Genomic DNA, 14,779 nt, shown 5'->3' with positions numbered 1-14,779 from the left:
AGGAAAAGTGACTATAAAAAATAAGTTGGTGTGAACTCTGGGAGGAAGGGGATATAGATTGAATAAAATTGTTATTTTGGACAAGCACAAGCAATGGAAATTAGTCTTGTCCTTAAAGATTTGAACCTCTGACAAAGTACATATCAATTATGCTAAACTATGTCCATATTAGCCTACACGTATACATGTATGTGATTGTTGGCACTCAAATCTCATTCGTGTCGGGTTATGTTACGGGTGTCTAGTGATCTTAACCTTTGGCTTGCTTCTCTCTGGTCTAGTTTCAATCTTGTACGAAGTAACCTACGCAAGAGATCCTTGCACCTATTCGGTGCCAAGTCTACTGCACTTTGGTGCTTAAGTTAGTATTAGGAGTGACTAATTCAACTAAACATTAAAAAAAAAAGAAAAGAAGGTAGGATCTCTTTTTTAAAGATTACTTATCCTCCCCTTTGAGGTGGTCAAAGAAGACAATTTATAAACCAATCCTCTGATATATACCGATAGTTGCGTGTAATAACATGGGTGTTAGAGACGTTTCTGGTGCTCGAGATTGTAGGTGTTGGGATTGGTGTCCTAATTTTTCCGGAGTCTCGTTGTTTTGTAAAGATACACATTGTTCAATGAATAAAATAAGTGTTATTTAATTCTGACATTTACTCATATCCAATAAACAAAACCCTTTGGTTATTTTATGTGAACTTAAGCATGTATATGTGATATACAAGTGGATCATGCCTTAAGTGATAACCTAAATAGGTCTGTAGTATAAGGATTAAGGTGGGATACCTGATTCTGGTGACACTACGGATACGACCCGCTTTGTAGAGGTTTGCAAGTGTTGTAAACTACTACAGATGGTAGATTCTGACCATTCATGTGGAGACGTGCGAGCGAGGTGTCCTATACAAAGAGTTTTTATAAGACCTGGACCACAGAATGACTAGACTCTATATATAACGCCGTTGATACTAGAGACTTGCATCTCATCTAAACGACCATAGGTGACACGACCTCAATCCTGAGTGTTTTGGAAACTCCTGCCTTTGAGGGCAGTCCTTTGATTAGTATGGGTGAGAACGGCCAGATTGCCAACTTAACATGCCTACCTTTTTGGGGACTTGTCTGATCTGAGAGCTGGGAACTCGATCCACAAGATGAAATTCACTTCTTTCCCGAAGCAGGGATAAGTAGAGAGATTGCTCCCCTAAGGGCTGATTCCGGAGCTTGAACATAGTGGCCACGACCTCTCTTTGGAAGAGAAGACTCAGTCATAGTAGGACTAAGAGAGATCAATGGTACTTAAGGAGACAGATGTAACTACAAGGGCATAACGGTTATTGGCCCAACTGTACTTACGAGCGATCTGTGAAGGGTTGTCGCACTGCTGATTGGTTAAGATGGACACATAATATATCTGTGGTAAGGAGAGTTCAGCTGTCAGTCTTTAGTAGAGTGTCTGGCAGTTAACGAATGGTGGATCTTGTGACTAAAGAGTTTAATAAGTTATTCACGTACTGTTGGAGCTTCAAGCTACAGGTCAATAAGATCCCCTTGATAGCTCAATGGATTCAGTTGAGGATCAGTTCTTGGTGTTGATTTGAAAAGTTCAAATTGACAAGAGGTATTTTGATTATATATGATATAATCGGTTTGATGTATGAGATACATCTAGTGGAGGATTGATGTAAATGAGATTTACATTAAGTACCATGGAATAGAAAGGAACTATGGTTTATATGTTTCATGAGATGAAATATTAAAACTATAGGTTATAAATATAGTATGATAAGTTGGTTATCATTTATATTTATAATAATATTAATTATTGAATAATTAATTCTTTTTCTTTTAATAACCAAATGAGTGGGTGGTTATTGAATTCATGGTAACCATGAGTTTAAAAGGAAAGTGGTTTTCCTATTTTGAAAAGAGGTTTTACAAAAGGTTGATAAAATTTTTTGAGATTTCTCTCGGCGAAAAAAGGGATCTCATAGAGTCGTCAAGTAAATACGGATTTACTAAACGATGGCTAGACAAGCTAAACGATCATGCAATATTTACTAAACGATCGCATAGTTTTATTAGACGATCGCTTGCCCAAAGTAAACGATCATGTAGAGTTTGTAGGCGACAGGCCGAGCTAAACGATGAGTCAAACGATCGCATAGCTTTTGCTAGACGATTTTTTAGCTTTATCTAACAGATTGAGCATCGACCTATACGATATATCTCCGCCATCTCCCACTTGCCCAGTCGTGTATGCGACGGTGTTTCCTCCTTCGTCTGCCTCATACCAACTCTAAACAGAGCCCACCCTCTGGATTCTCACACCGAGAATACCAAAGTAGCCTTATTGGTGGTGTCAGACTCAACTCGACACCGTCAAGGTGTTCTGGGGGCCGTTTGTGCTGTTGCTGAGGAGTTCATGACCAAGGCGATCGTTGAGGACGAGTGCGAAGTGTTTATGCTGTGTTGCGGTCGTGTAGATCGAGCGTTCGAGGTTGCTGTTGTTCGAGCAATCGTGTGCAAAGGAGCGTGGAGACGCATATTCAAATGTGCGTAGAGTTTTTCTCATTGTGCATTTGTATTTTACATGCTATAATTTCTGTATGAATCGCATAACCGTTTGTTTGAAGTCGACTGTAAATGTATTGTTCATTTATGATTGTGATTGGGAATAATCTTTCTTCCACTGCTCATAGAAATCTCAGATCCGATTTCCTTCAGTAGGATACCAGTCCAACCTTGACTTGTTTATTTCCCTATTGACATATAATTATTAGCTCAACTAGTTGGCCCAAACTTCAAGGCACTATCATTTCTCTTTTGGAACGTGCATTCCCCTATGCCCTTTTTCGGCACCCTTAAGCTTGGGCTTGCTTGTGGGTTTTGGACTTTGCCTTGAGCAACCCTCAACAGTGATCATTACCAGAAAAATTACTTTTAGTAATGAGCAAATCACGTTGCTGAAAGCTAGAAAACGTCATTAAAGGTATTAACAACACATAAAAGTACATCTTTGTAAATGTCGCAGTTGTCTTGTAGTAAAAAGTTTTAGTGATAAATTAATTATTGCTAAAATGCAACTTTCATTGATGCTCACGTGTTACTGAAAGTGTACTTTAAGCAATATACAATATGTATCGCCATTTGTTTATCACAATGTAAAATCTTGTTGATAAACATGGGTTCTAAGTCATTGTAACAATCTTTCGCGACATGGATAAAGGTCGGTAAAATGCGTGAATGTGCACAAAGGAAGTGAAACTATTGATAAGCAACTCTAGAATTCATTTGTCGTTCTTAGGTAAATTTTTTAGTAGATTTAAGTGGCTAGCTTTATATATCTTTTTGCATTTCTTTATAGCTTCTTGCCTATTGATTCTTGTCACACTACAAGTGAATGTGAGGGGTTATGTAATGATCACCAATAAAGACTTTTTACATTTTTACTATTGCCTAAAGAAAAAAAATTGAAATGTTTATTATTATTATTATTATTATTATTTAACGATAGGTGGGAGGAGAATTAAATTTTTGACTTCGAATTTGATAATATAACTTTATGTCAATTGAACTATAAAAAAATTACATTTTCGAGTGTAGAAATATTTTCTAATTAAAAATTCTAATCATAGTTATAAAATGATGAAATATGTTTTCTTTTGGGTCATTTACATTAAAATTTGATGCTAAAGCCAAAACTTAGAAAGAAATGTTTCCATATCAAGGGTAAAATACCCTTTAATTCTTAAATCCAATACTTGAATTTCATTAGGTTAATTAATGGGTTATTTAATTTCAAGAACTAAAATGAAGCATCATTGGAATCTCAAGAGCAAGGAAATGTTAGATTTTGAAACATATGAATAATAAAAAAAAAAACTTAAGGTCTATTTGGTAGAGAATCTAAATCATGTTTTATGTTTTTAGATTCATTGAGTTTAGCAAATTTGTATTTGCAGACAACACAGATTCTGTTTATGAAAATTGTTTTTGGATCATGTGATCCAAATAATGAAATTTTTGAAAACAACATTTTTATGTTTTCATTGTATCAAGATTTCAAATTTTAAATTTTAAAATGCAGAATTATATTAAATAAAGATTTAAAAAAACTTTTTGAAATATAATATATCATGTTATAAACTTAATTAATTTTCTAAACAAATATAATAGGTATTATGTAATGTATTATAAATTATATAATTTTATAAAATAATATTTATATAATTTTTAACATAAATCATATTCATAAATTAATTAATAATATTTCATTGTCAACTAAATATTTGGGTAACTACAACTAGTTTTATAATTTATAAATATATAGTATCAAACACACTTTAAATAAAATTATAAATTATAATTTAATTTTTGAATCTGTTACCAAATACATATCTGAAAATATGAAATACAACTTTGTTTTCATTGAATTGTCCGTTATCAAATTTCTATTTTTAAATTCTCTATTAAACAGAACCATAAGGATCAAAAAGATTTTTTTCCCCACATCAAAGTGAGTGCCATTAGAAAGATGGAGAGTTAAAAAATAATGAGAGAAAACTAAGAATCTTTATTTAGAAGTAGAATAAAATACCTCGATTTTAAAGGAAGAGGAGCTTCACAAAGTTTAGGAAACAAATAAACAAAATATTCTTTCTTCCTACCTTTTGTATAGAGTTTATGTGCAAAACTATTTAGATTTAGCCCTAATTGCTTAACATAATTAGAATTAATAGCATCTATGGAACATCCATTTTGATAAAACACCATTTCTTTTAATAAAAAAAACCAAATCTAACATATTAACAATATATTTAGCCCAAAAGGGTTGTTAAACCATTCCTTCGAATTTCAAATGCATAAAAATCTATGAAAATGTTTGCAAATTCAAAATTTATACTATTATTTTCCATTTAAAGTATAAATGGAAATGATCTCTAAAATTCCAAGGTAAAGAAAACAAAATTAGGGCAAGAAGATGAAGTGGTAGCTATCATGTCAAAAGTTGCCAAATAATGTTATTGTGGTTATCCTCAAATTTTGATAGTGGATTAAGATTTTAATCCAAATTTTTGTGAGCAAAAGAAATGCTCAAGTGATTGTCTTAATCCAAATTAAAAATGCACTACCACTCCCTTAAATGCACTTCTTTAACATCATGAACTAAAGCACATACATTCATTGCACATTCAAATAAGGAAAATCTCATAAAGTTCATAATTTATTGATGTTACACAATGAATTAATCTATTAATGTGGATAATTGAAGCAAGAAATTAAAGTGAGTAGGAATAAAAAAGAAATGTAATGGTTGAAAGATGAAAAATCAAATGGTAAAAGGAAGAGAATGGGGATTTATGTATCACAAAATGTGCTAAATCTCTCATTGTTAGTAATCATCAAAGGGCTATAATTATAAAGTGATTTGCGCAAATAACAAGAATCACAATATATATGCTGCATGTTAATTAAAAAAGAATTAAAAGAAGATAACTTATCTTCAAAGTTTTGCTTATTAATTTTTTATCCCTAATGAATCTATATTAGGGTGCGTGAATAGGACATTTGCATCTCATCTTCACTAAAAGATCCAACCATCGAGTATTTTCGAGAGTCAATCATCCACTCTCAAGAAAGTATATAGTTACATTAAATATTAAAGATCGTCTCTTTGCCACAAAACAACATTAAACAAAAACGTGATTTAAAGATTCTTTTTTTCCGAGAAATAGCAATGTACAACCATATGAACATACAATTATGGTAGATTGAAATCATGCTTGACCATGGTAAAACTTACAAAATGTAACAACAAACTAAGAAAGCGATTAAAAAAAAAGACTTAAATTTATTTTGGAAAGGAGCACAAGTGAACATTTTTTAAAGTTACATGGAATGAAATTATTTCAAAACTTATGTAACATAAAAACACTAACAATTTCATAAATAATATGAAAGAAAAAAAAAAAAGAATCTTTAGGGGGATGCATTTAAATCTCCATTCACCATGTTCATATTCATTTTCCTTAAAAAGGTATATATGAAAAGGAAATAAAATGGGGATGCAAAATAAATGGAAAAAGATGGTTTGTGAAAAAGAAAAAGAAAGGGGAAAAAAAAAGAAAAAAAGAGAAACTTGGTCATTTGTATGAAGAACACTATTGGATCAATATCAAGGAATAGAATGGCAACAAAACAAGCATCTAAAATAGGACAAACATTGTAAAGATGTTTTGGGCATTTTCCTCTCTATCTCTCACACTATCTAAATTAATCACCAAATTATAAAATCCAACAAAGCTCCAATAATGTACATTTTGGACTCTATCCTATACTTTATAGGACACCCACCACAAGATTAATTTGTATTTGAGGAAAAAAAAAAGAAGAAGAAGAGAGGGAACATCACCAAATGCCATTCAACAAATACATATATTGAGGTTGCTTTAATTGGGTGCATTGAAGAGTTGCCCATTTTGATATATTTTTTTTTTTTTTCAATCTCTCTCTATATAATTCTTTTCAGATTAAAATACCATTTGGTTCTTATACTTTCGAATTTTTTTACTTTTACTCTCTACACTCTCAACAAAATTAAATTTAATCTCTCGAAATTAGTTGAAAATTGAACAAAAATCTACAATAAACTAACAGTAAAAATTAAATTTAAGATTTACTGAAAATATCAGAACTAAAATTGAACATCTGAAATGTACAAAAACTAAGATCGAACAAAACTCTAAAGTATTGGGACTAGATCGTTAATTTAACTTTCTTTTATATAAAGAAAACTTTAATTGACAAGTCAAGCAATAGGAAGGGTAGGATGTAGGGGGTGGTGGCACTAACCCATGCGCACTTTGCCCCACAAATTTTCATCTATCATCACCCTCTCTCTTGTCTTAATCTCTCTATTTTTTATTTGCTTTTTTATTTTTTTTTTCTTCCTTTGCTTGCTTCATCATCCTTCTTAACATAATCTTCTTTCCCCATCAATTTTTTTTTTCACTTTTGTATATAATGGATCAGTCCAAGTACTCTTTTTTAAAAAATATATATTATTCTATACGATATTGATTCATAAAGTTTTAATGTAGAGAGAAAGAAAAAAGATCGATAAACAAGTTCGTGTACGTTTATTTAATGTTTTGCTTTTAGTGAAATAAAATATCACTAATTCGGTTAAAGCTATTTAGTTAGGTCTAATGGTAATGTATTCTACGTTAAGGATATATGATTCATCAACATGGTTGTATAATATTGAGTTACGAAGTTAGACATTTATTTGATATGTTGATCGACTTATCTGGAGTTATTAGTTTGTAAATTCGCCAGGCTTGTTTTACCGTCTTTACAATTATCCACAAACTCATATTTTTATAACCCATTCCTTTTAGACTACAAATCCCAAAATTCACAATCTCAAGCTTATTAGCATTTTAGGCCAAACTTCTAACAAAACACTGTCAAATTTGAGAAGTGCTTCTAATGGACAAAAACAAATTCAATAGTATTTATGGAAGAATTCTCTAGCTTTACTTTAAAGTTGCACAAAAATTCATGACTTCATTCAAAAGGCAAAGGAAACAGGAAAAAGGGTGTTTGAGATGTTGAATTAGTTATTATAGTCTGTGGCTTATAATAATCTGTGTTTGGGGTACAGACTATTTTAATCTGAGTAAGAAATAGTAAACATTATAACACAAATGAAAAAATAGGATAAAAGATGATAAGTAAGAAATAGTAAACATTGTAACATTGAGGGGTTTGAAATAGTAATACTGTAATTAATTGTAGATTATAATAGTTAGAAATACAAACTATGATGATGGGAACCCCAAACATAGAGTGAACTATAATGGCCAACTCCACCCACTTACAATTGGGGTCGAAATACCTCCTAATAGAGACTGATTGTTGGACTGTAATGGAATTGGAATGTATGTAATGTAATCCAAAACCCATGTTTGGATTGAGTGTTTTGGGCTTGAATTGTAAAACCAAACTCAATCCGTTCACATAGTTTTCAATCCAACCCTTTTTTCCATTGTTTTCACGCTTCACAATCCTATTTTTGTTCCGTCCTCAATTTCACACGCATTCCAACACCCCCTCAAATTCTCAGTAATTTTGATTACATTCCAACCCCAAACAATCCCATACGAGCACCACGGTAAAGGACCACATGACCACATGGTATATAAATATCCATATGTGATGTACACTACAAGTACAAGTACAATTGCAAAAATGACATAACAAACTGTACAGTTTCTGATACAATTGGACAGGAAAACATACTGAAATCTGTACTTTCCTACTCAAATCTCACAACATTCACAAATGAGTGAGGGAGAGAAAAAGAGACAGAAAGAAAGAGAGATGGTCAAAATCTTTCTAATGACAATGTTGACTAAGCAGTCCACTCAATCAGACAAGAGCCTCAAGTGTGGGGAAGCAGCATTTTTTTTTTCTTTTCTTTCAAGTTGCTCTTTTCTCCAGTAAAGATTATGGTATTACATGAATTAGAGAAAAGCTCTTTATTGAGTGGAAGACTAACTTTCAAAGCAAGTACACAATTACTTGCAAGTGTGGCTATTCCCTCCACCAATCAGACAAGATTTTCCACTCTGAAAGTAACTTTTTACCTTGTTGAGTGAGTGTGGTTAGCTTAGGACCTCAGCTACTCTCTCTGTCTTTTAGCAGCTAGCTAGCAAATTGTAAGCTCAAAATTTGACCAGATTTTTAAAATAACATGCTTGATCCAAGCAATCTTACACGGTTCGCCATTACTTTTTTAGCAGCTCGACATCGAACAACTTGGGCATCTACTGTCCCTCGCTCGGATCACATAAACTTCACAATGATTGAAGCAACAAGACTAAGATATGATGAACTAAGGGGAGTTAATCTTCATAAATTCAACAATATCATCATGAAAAAATGCTTTATACAAAGGAGTGCCTGGTGTCGACAACTTTTATGCGACGATGTTTAAGTCGATTAGGACTATTATGATGTGGGATGACATTGAAGTTTTCTACTGTGTCTAGAATCTAGATCTAGATCTCTGTCAACTTTGGGAATTCAATTCATATATCATGTAAATTTTCCTACATATTTAGAGAAGATATTGCAATGTCTACTACTTCCATGCAATCAGAGAGTGTGATTGTATAGTTTAAAGAAATTAAAGATCTTAATTGCAGAAAAGTGCCTTCTTTCACCTCAACTTTTAAATTTTGTCCTTATGTTGATGTCACAGTTGTCTTCATTGTGCTAAACAAATATACATAGGGACTTGGTAAGAAAGCAGTGGTTAGAAAATATTGGCCTTTTTTCTAATTGTTTAAAGAGAAATCAGAGACAAGATGAGGCCACCAATAAAAAATTTGAGTATTCTGTTTCTCTCAGTAGTGTTGTTTATAAATGTAGTCAATTTCCAGTGACGCAATAAATAAGCCTTGGCTTATCTATCTTTACAAATCTTAATTTATAACTTTACATGAATATAATATATTATGATAGTTAGTGCCTTGAAAAATTGAAGTTTTTTTTTTTAGCTACTTCTGCCTTTGTAGTGATACCCTCCATCCTTTTCTTTCTCCTTTTCTACCTTTTTGTGGGAAGGTGGGAGAAGGTTGAGTATGCATTTAAAATTGTATCCATTATCTTTAATTATTGCTCTGGAATTTCTAGGATAAGTGTAAATGATTGGATCAAATTGCACTAAATATAACCAAAATGAACCTGAAGGGAGAAAAAGTATTTGCCAAGAGATTGCATCAGGGCCAATTTGTATTCCTACAGTCTTTTATCTCAAAACACAAGAATAGAGGAAGAAAAGGTTATACTAAGAGAGTTGGTATCTCTACCTATACAATTCAGACACCAAGAAGAAAGAGACGTACCTATAGTATAACCTCCCTCTCGTGTTATGATTGGTTAACCCTCAATCATAGCACTAAAAAGAGGATAATTATAGTTTTCTGTTTGGTTCTTGGTGAGATTCTATGTTTCTCTTTGAGCTTCGGTTTCGAAGACTTTTTAGTTGCAAACCCTTTCTTTAAAGGGATCTTGCGGGCTTGTTTTTTGTCGTCCTTGTATTCTTTCATATTTTCTCAATGAAAACAGTTGTTTCTAAAAAATATAAAAAATAAGATTCCGGGGTCAAGTTATTGGAGCAGTGATTTTTTTAAAGGAAACAAAATTTTTCATTCATTTATTGGAGCGGTGTATTTTAAAACGAAATTTAAATCTTTAACACTATTGGTTATTATGGTTTCTTTTTGAGCTCTACCCTATGATAGTTGATGAATAGGGATGTGAAAGAAGGCTTTGCTTGCCTTGTCCATCTTCCTTTTGCTTACATCACTAGATTGAATTGTCTAGTAGAGATACATCTCAATCTTGACATCCTTTAATGTACCGTGCTTCTTTTTCTAATCATTCTACCATAACAATAATTATACCTCCCACAATATGTATGCTCTCTCTGATGTGAAAATTATTATCAGACATAATCAAACTCTCATGTATATATATATATGTGTGTGAATCATGCACATATTACAAACATATACTAATAGACATGAGTAGTAATAGCAAGAAGGAAGGTACACAGATATAGTAGAGTACCTGAATGATCTTGTGACATGAAAGCAAAGCAGCTGTGCCATAATAGGACATAGACAAGATCTGCATGATATTCAAGTGATTCAAGCTCGGAAAAACTACTTTCTCAAAATCACTCCATGCTCCTAAGAGTGGGCCAATGAAACCTTTTACATGCTATAAAGCATCTTCACCACCAAACTTCCCATTCTCCCTAAACATTGTCTTCTCCCCTTCCAAGATTCAGCAAAGCTTTCTTTCAACAAGGCCTTAAAAATGCAGCCTGGTGAAGTCACTAGTCTCCAATATCTCATCCCCTCCAATTTATCTCCATATGCTACTCACTTTCCCATGGCACAGAACAACTTACCTACAATGCAACTTAACGAATTCGCCAATCCTTTATATAATTTCCAAGGTCCTTCTCAAGTCCATGAGTTCAATCGACAGCCGTGTTTGAGTAGCAATTCAACTTCTGATGAAGCAGATGAGCAACAGCAAAGCCTCATCAATGAGAGGAAGCAGAGAAGGATGATATCCAATAGAGAGTCTGCACGTCGATCACGTATGCGCAAACAGAAGCATTTGGATGAGCTATGGTCACAAGTGGTTTGGCTAAGGAATGAGAACCATCAGCTTATAGATAAGCTGAACCAAGTTTCAGACTGCCATGACAAGGTTGTTCAAGAAAATGCTCAACTCAAAGAGCAGACTTTGGAACTTCGTCGAATGATCACTGAACTACAGGTCAATAATCATTACCCCAACTTCAGAGAACTTGAAAAAATCCCCCCTAACACACCATCTGAGAGCTGAGTCTGCACCAGTCATGACAAGTTATATAGATAAGCCAGGGTGAGGAGGAAATTTTTTCCAGTTCCCTTTCTCCGTTTATAGTTCTTCTGTCTTCAGTCATTTCCTCCATTCAGTCTGTAGCTTCATGTATGTAAAGAAGAACTGCAATAACTTCTGTTTGAGCATTTTGGATGATTAATGTTTAATTATGATTTATATTTTTGGCATCCAAAGACAGCTTAGATCTTCTGAACTTGCTCCACATCGAAACACAATGAGAGATCCATCATAATCCTATTTCAAATAATTCTATAAACTAATGACAAACAATTTATGATATACACAACAAATACAGGACAACAAATTAAGGGCAATGGTCCTTTGGCTAACCACAATTTGGTATCTTCTTTGAGTGGTGTGGACTATCAAGATAGTTTCCCTCTTGAAACCAGCTATCTTATCTCTTTGTTTAGCTGACTGCATATCGTTTTTGTAGCTTTTCTGACCATTTTTTTTTTCAGCTGCCCCTTCCTTTTGTACAAGCTTAAAAATTCAAAGGTCCCATTTGATAACCATTTCGTTTTTTGGTTTTTTGTTTTTGAAAATTAAATCTATAAATCTATAGACACTACTTCCATCTCCAAATTTCTTATTTTGTTATCTATCTTTTACCAATGATTTAAAAAATCAAACCAAAATTTTAAAACTAAAAAAAGTAATTTTTAAAAGTTTGGCTAAGAATTCAACCATTATACTTAGAAAAGATGCACATGGTAAGAAATGGAGAAGAAAGAAACTTAATTTTCAAGAACAAAAAACTAAAAACGAAATGGTTACCAAACGGGGCGAAGTGTTTAAAAAAAAAACAGTACAGGAAGGGTTTTTTTTTTCCCCTGAATGATAAAGTTTCATATTGTGCAGTGAAGATGGTCGTAGTCGTTTGTGATGTTGAGTGTACTGAACAAGGAAAGCAATGAGCAGCATGGATTGGATTATTTATATGTGATGGAGAAATAAGTGGTGGTGGGTTGTACTGATTATAACTTATAATACAGATTACCTTTAAAAATTAAAACAAACAAAAAGATATCCAATGAAATTTTGAGAGCTTTCTTGTTTGTGAACAGACCAGAGCAATGTGTCAAAACTTTTACATAGGACCAAGAACAGTCTTCTGTTGACCGTTGAATACTCTCTTTTCCTTTTAAATTATTTCATAAAACAAAGCCATTTCACCTCGTGTTTCTTTAATTAAAAACAACCACTTTCATTGAGAAAAAAAATGAAAGAATACACAGACATATGAAAAACAAGCCCATAAAAAAGAGAGCTCCCTTTACGAGAAGGAACTCCAACTATGCAACATCATGCCTATAGAATAGTTTACAAAAAGTCTTCGAGATCAAAACAAACGAGAGACCACACTTTCAAAGGATCCCTATCCATTTCCCTAAACATCTACCATTTCGCTCACCCCACAAAACTCATAAGATCGTGCACACCCGAGCCCACCATAAAAAATTACCTTTCTACCCAAAAGGACAATTTAGGAGGAACTCCTCGATCATATCACTAACGTCTCTATGACGAGCATACATCAGTCCAAATGTTTGATAAAAAGAATTCCAATCACAATTCGCATAATCACAACACTAGAGAATATGGTCCAGATCTTTCTCCGCCTTCCAACAAAGAATACAACAGAAGACCCAACCAGTAAAGGCATTTTCCTTACCAGCCTATCCAACATATTAGCCCGACCATGAAGATCCCTGCCAAGTAAAGATTGTTTCTTTAACACATTCTTTAGCACCTTCTGCCAATTTCCAAAAATATAAACCAATGCTGAATTCTGATATTGTACAACTACCAATCCTCAAAATTCAGATGTTGTAGGACCACAAAGATCCAATAACAGCAGACAAAATTAAAGGAAACCAGCCAACTCTAGTTATAGTCCAAAGATTTGAGCACAAGAAGATTGAAAAGATAAATCCATTGCCTTCCCAAAGAAGATTTTTCCATAATCTTCTGCACACTTCCAGCAAATTTTGATGGAGGCTCCTATAGCAATAGATTATCTTGCCTCTGGTTTCTCTTTCTCACAATTCTTCTATTAACTACCTTATGAGAAGGGGGAAAAGTGAAGTGTTTTATCATATTCAAGTCACCCTATTACATCCAACTTAATCTACTTTTATGTCTCTAACACACTTTCACTTTGAAGAGATCCTCAAGTTCGTTTACTTTTTTTTTTTTTTTTTTTTTTTTTTGATAACTATGAGTGTTCAGGTCAGCTTACACGTACCTTAACTAATCTCACAAGACAACCCACCTGACCCTCGATATTTGAATGTCAAGGAAACTCGTAAAAAATTAATTCTTAAGTAGGTGATCACCATGGATTGAACCCTTGACCTCTTAGCCATTTACGCAAATTAGAAACAACATGATACTATCCCAGAAGCTTGGTAGGAAATGCTTAGAGCTTTTCTTAATTTATTGGTTCTGATACATTAACTCCTCATCCAAATTACTAATCAAGGCCGACAACGATACAAAATCATGAAATGTTATGTACACAATTGATTGGCAAAAGAGCCATTCAATACACTTGACATACACAAGGAGGAGCCAATTTGCAGGCAATACTGTTTTCTTTTGTTTGGGGAGTGATAATTTCTTTGTTAAATTGAATGACTTTTTATCATTCTTTGAGTTGATCTTTGGCCTAAAAATTAATAGGGAAAAAAGCTTGATGAATTGAAAGGTTTAAATGATCAACTCTTCAATCAGTATAGGCCCTCAACAGTACTCCCCATAAGCTGAATGTTTGGGCTTCTATTGTGGGGTGTGAGGTGATTCTTCTCCCATCCTTTAAATTAGGGCTCTCTATTACAGAAAAAAAATTGCAAGAAAAGGAAGAAAGTAAGAAAAATATTGCATTTAAGGTTAAAGTGGAAGAAAAGGAAGAAAAGGAAGATGGAAGATGGAAGAGGAAGATGGATTTTTTTTTTTTTTTTTCATTTTTCCTTTAAATTACATTTTTCATTTTTCATTTTTCATTTTTTTCCTTTTTTCATTTTTCCTTTTTCCTTTTTCCTTTTTCATTTTTCCTTTAAATTACATTTTTCATTTTTCATTTAAGGTTCATTTTTTTTTTCCTTTAAATTACAGAAAAAAACTGCAAGAAAAGGAAGATGGAAGAGGAAGAAACTCAAAAAAAAAATATGAAAAAGAAAAAAAAATGCTACAAAGCGAAGAAAGTAGAAGAAGAATGCATTTAAGGTTAAAGTGGTAATTTCGGTTTTAAAAAAGATACCCATTTTTCATTTTTGTCCTTTATTTTGGACCATCTATA

General features: G+C 33.0%; 1 pseudogene across 1 annotated transcript; it reads left to right on the top strand.

Annotated features, from left to right (window-relative positions):
- Positions 1-10,764: 10,764 nt before the first annotated feature.
- LOC120079571 (basic leucine zipper 43-like) lies at positions 10,765-11,651 on the top strand (annotated as a pseudogene). The gene has a single exon (XR_016529982.1). The product of XR_016529982.1 is annotated as a basic leucine zipper 43-like (transcript).
- The last annotated feature ends 3,128 nt before the right edge of the window (positions 11,652-14,779 follow it).

The sequence above is a fragment of the Benincasa hispida genome, chromosome 6 (genome assembly GCF_027475165.1).
Source record: "Benincasa hispida cultivar pf3 chromosome 6, pf3_genome.v1.1, whole genome shotgun sequence".
Taxonomy (NCBI): domain Eukaryota; kingdom Viridiplantae; phylum Streptophyta; class Magnoliopsida; order Cucurbitales; family Cucurbitaceae; genus Benincasa; species Benincasa hispida.
The sequence above is the reverse complement of the archived record's forward strand: the minus strand, read 5'-3'. Positions and strand labels throughout refer to the sequence as shown.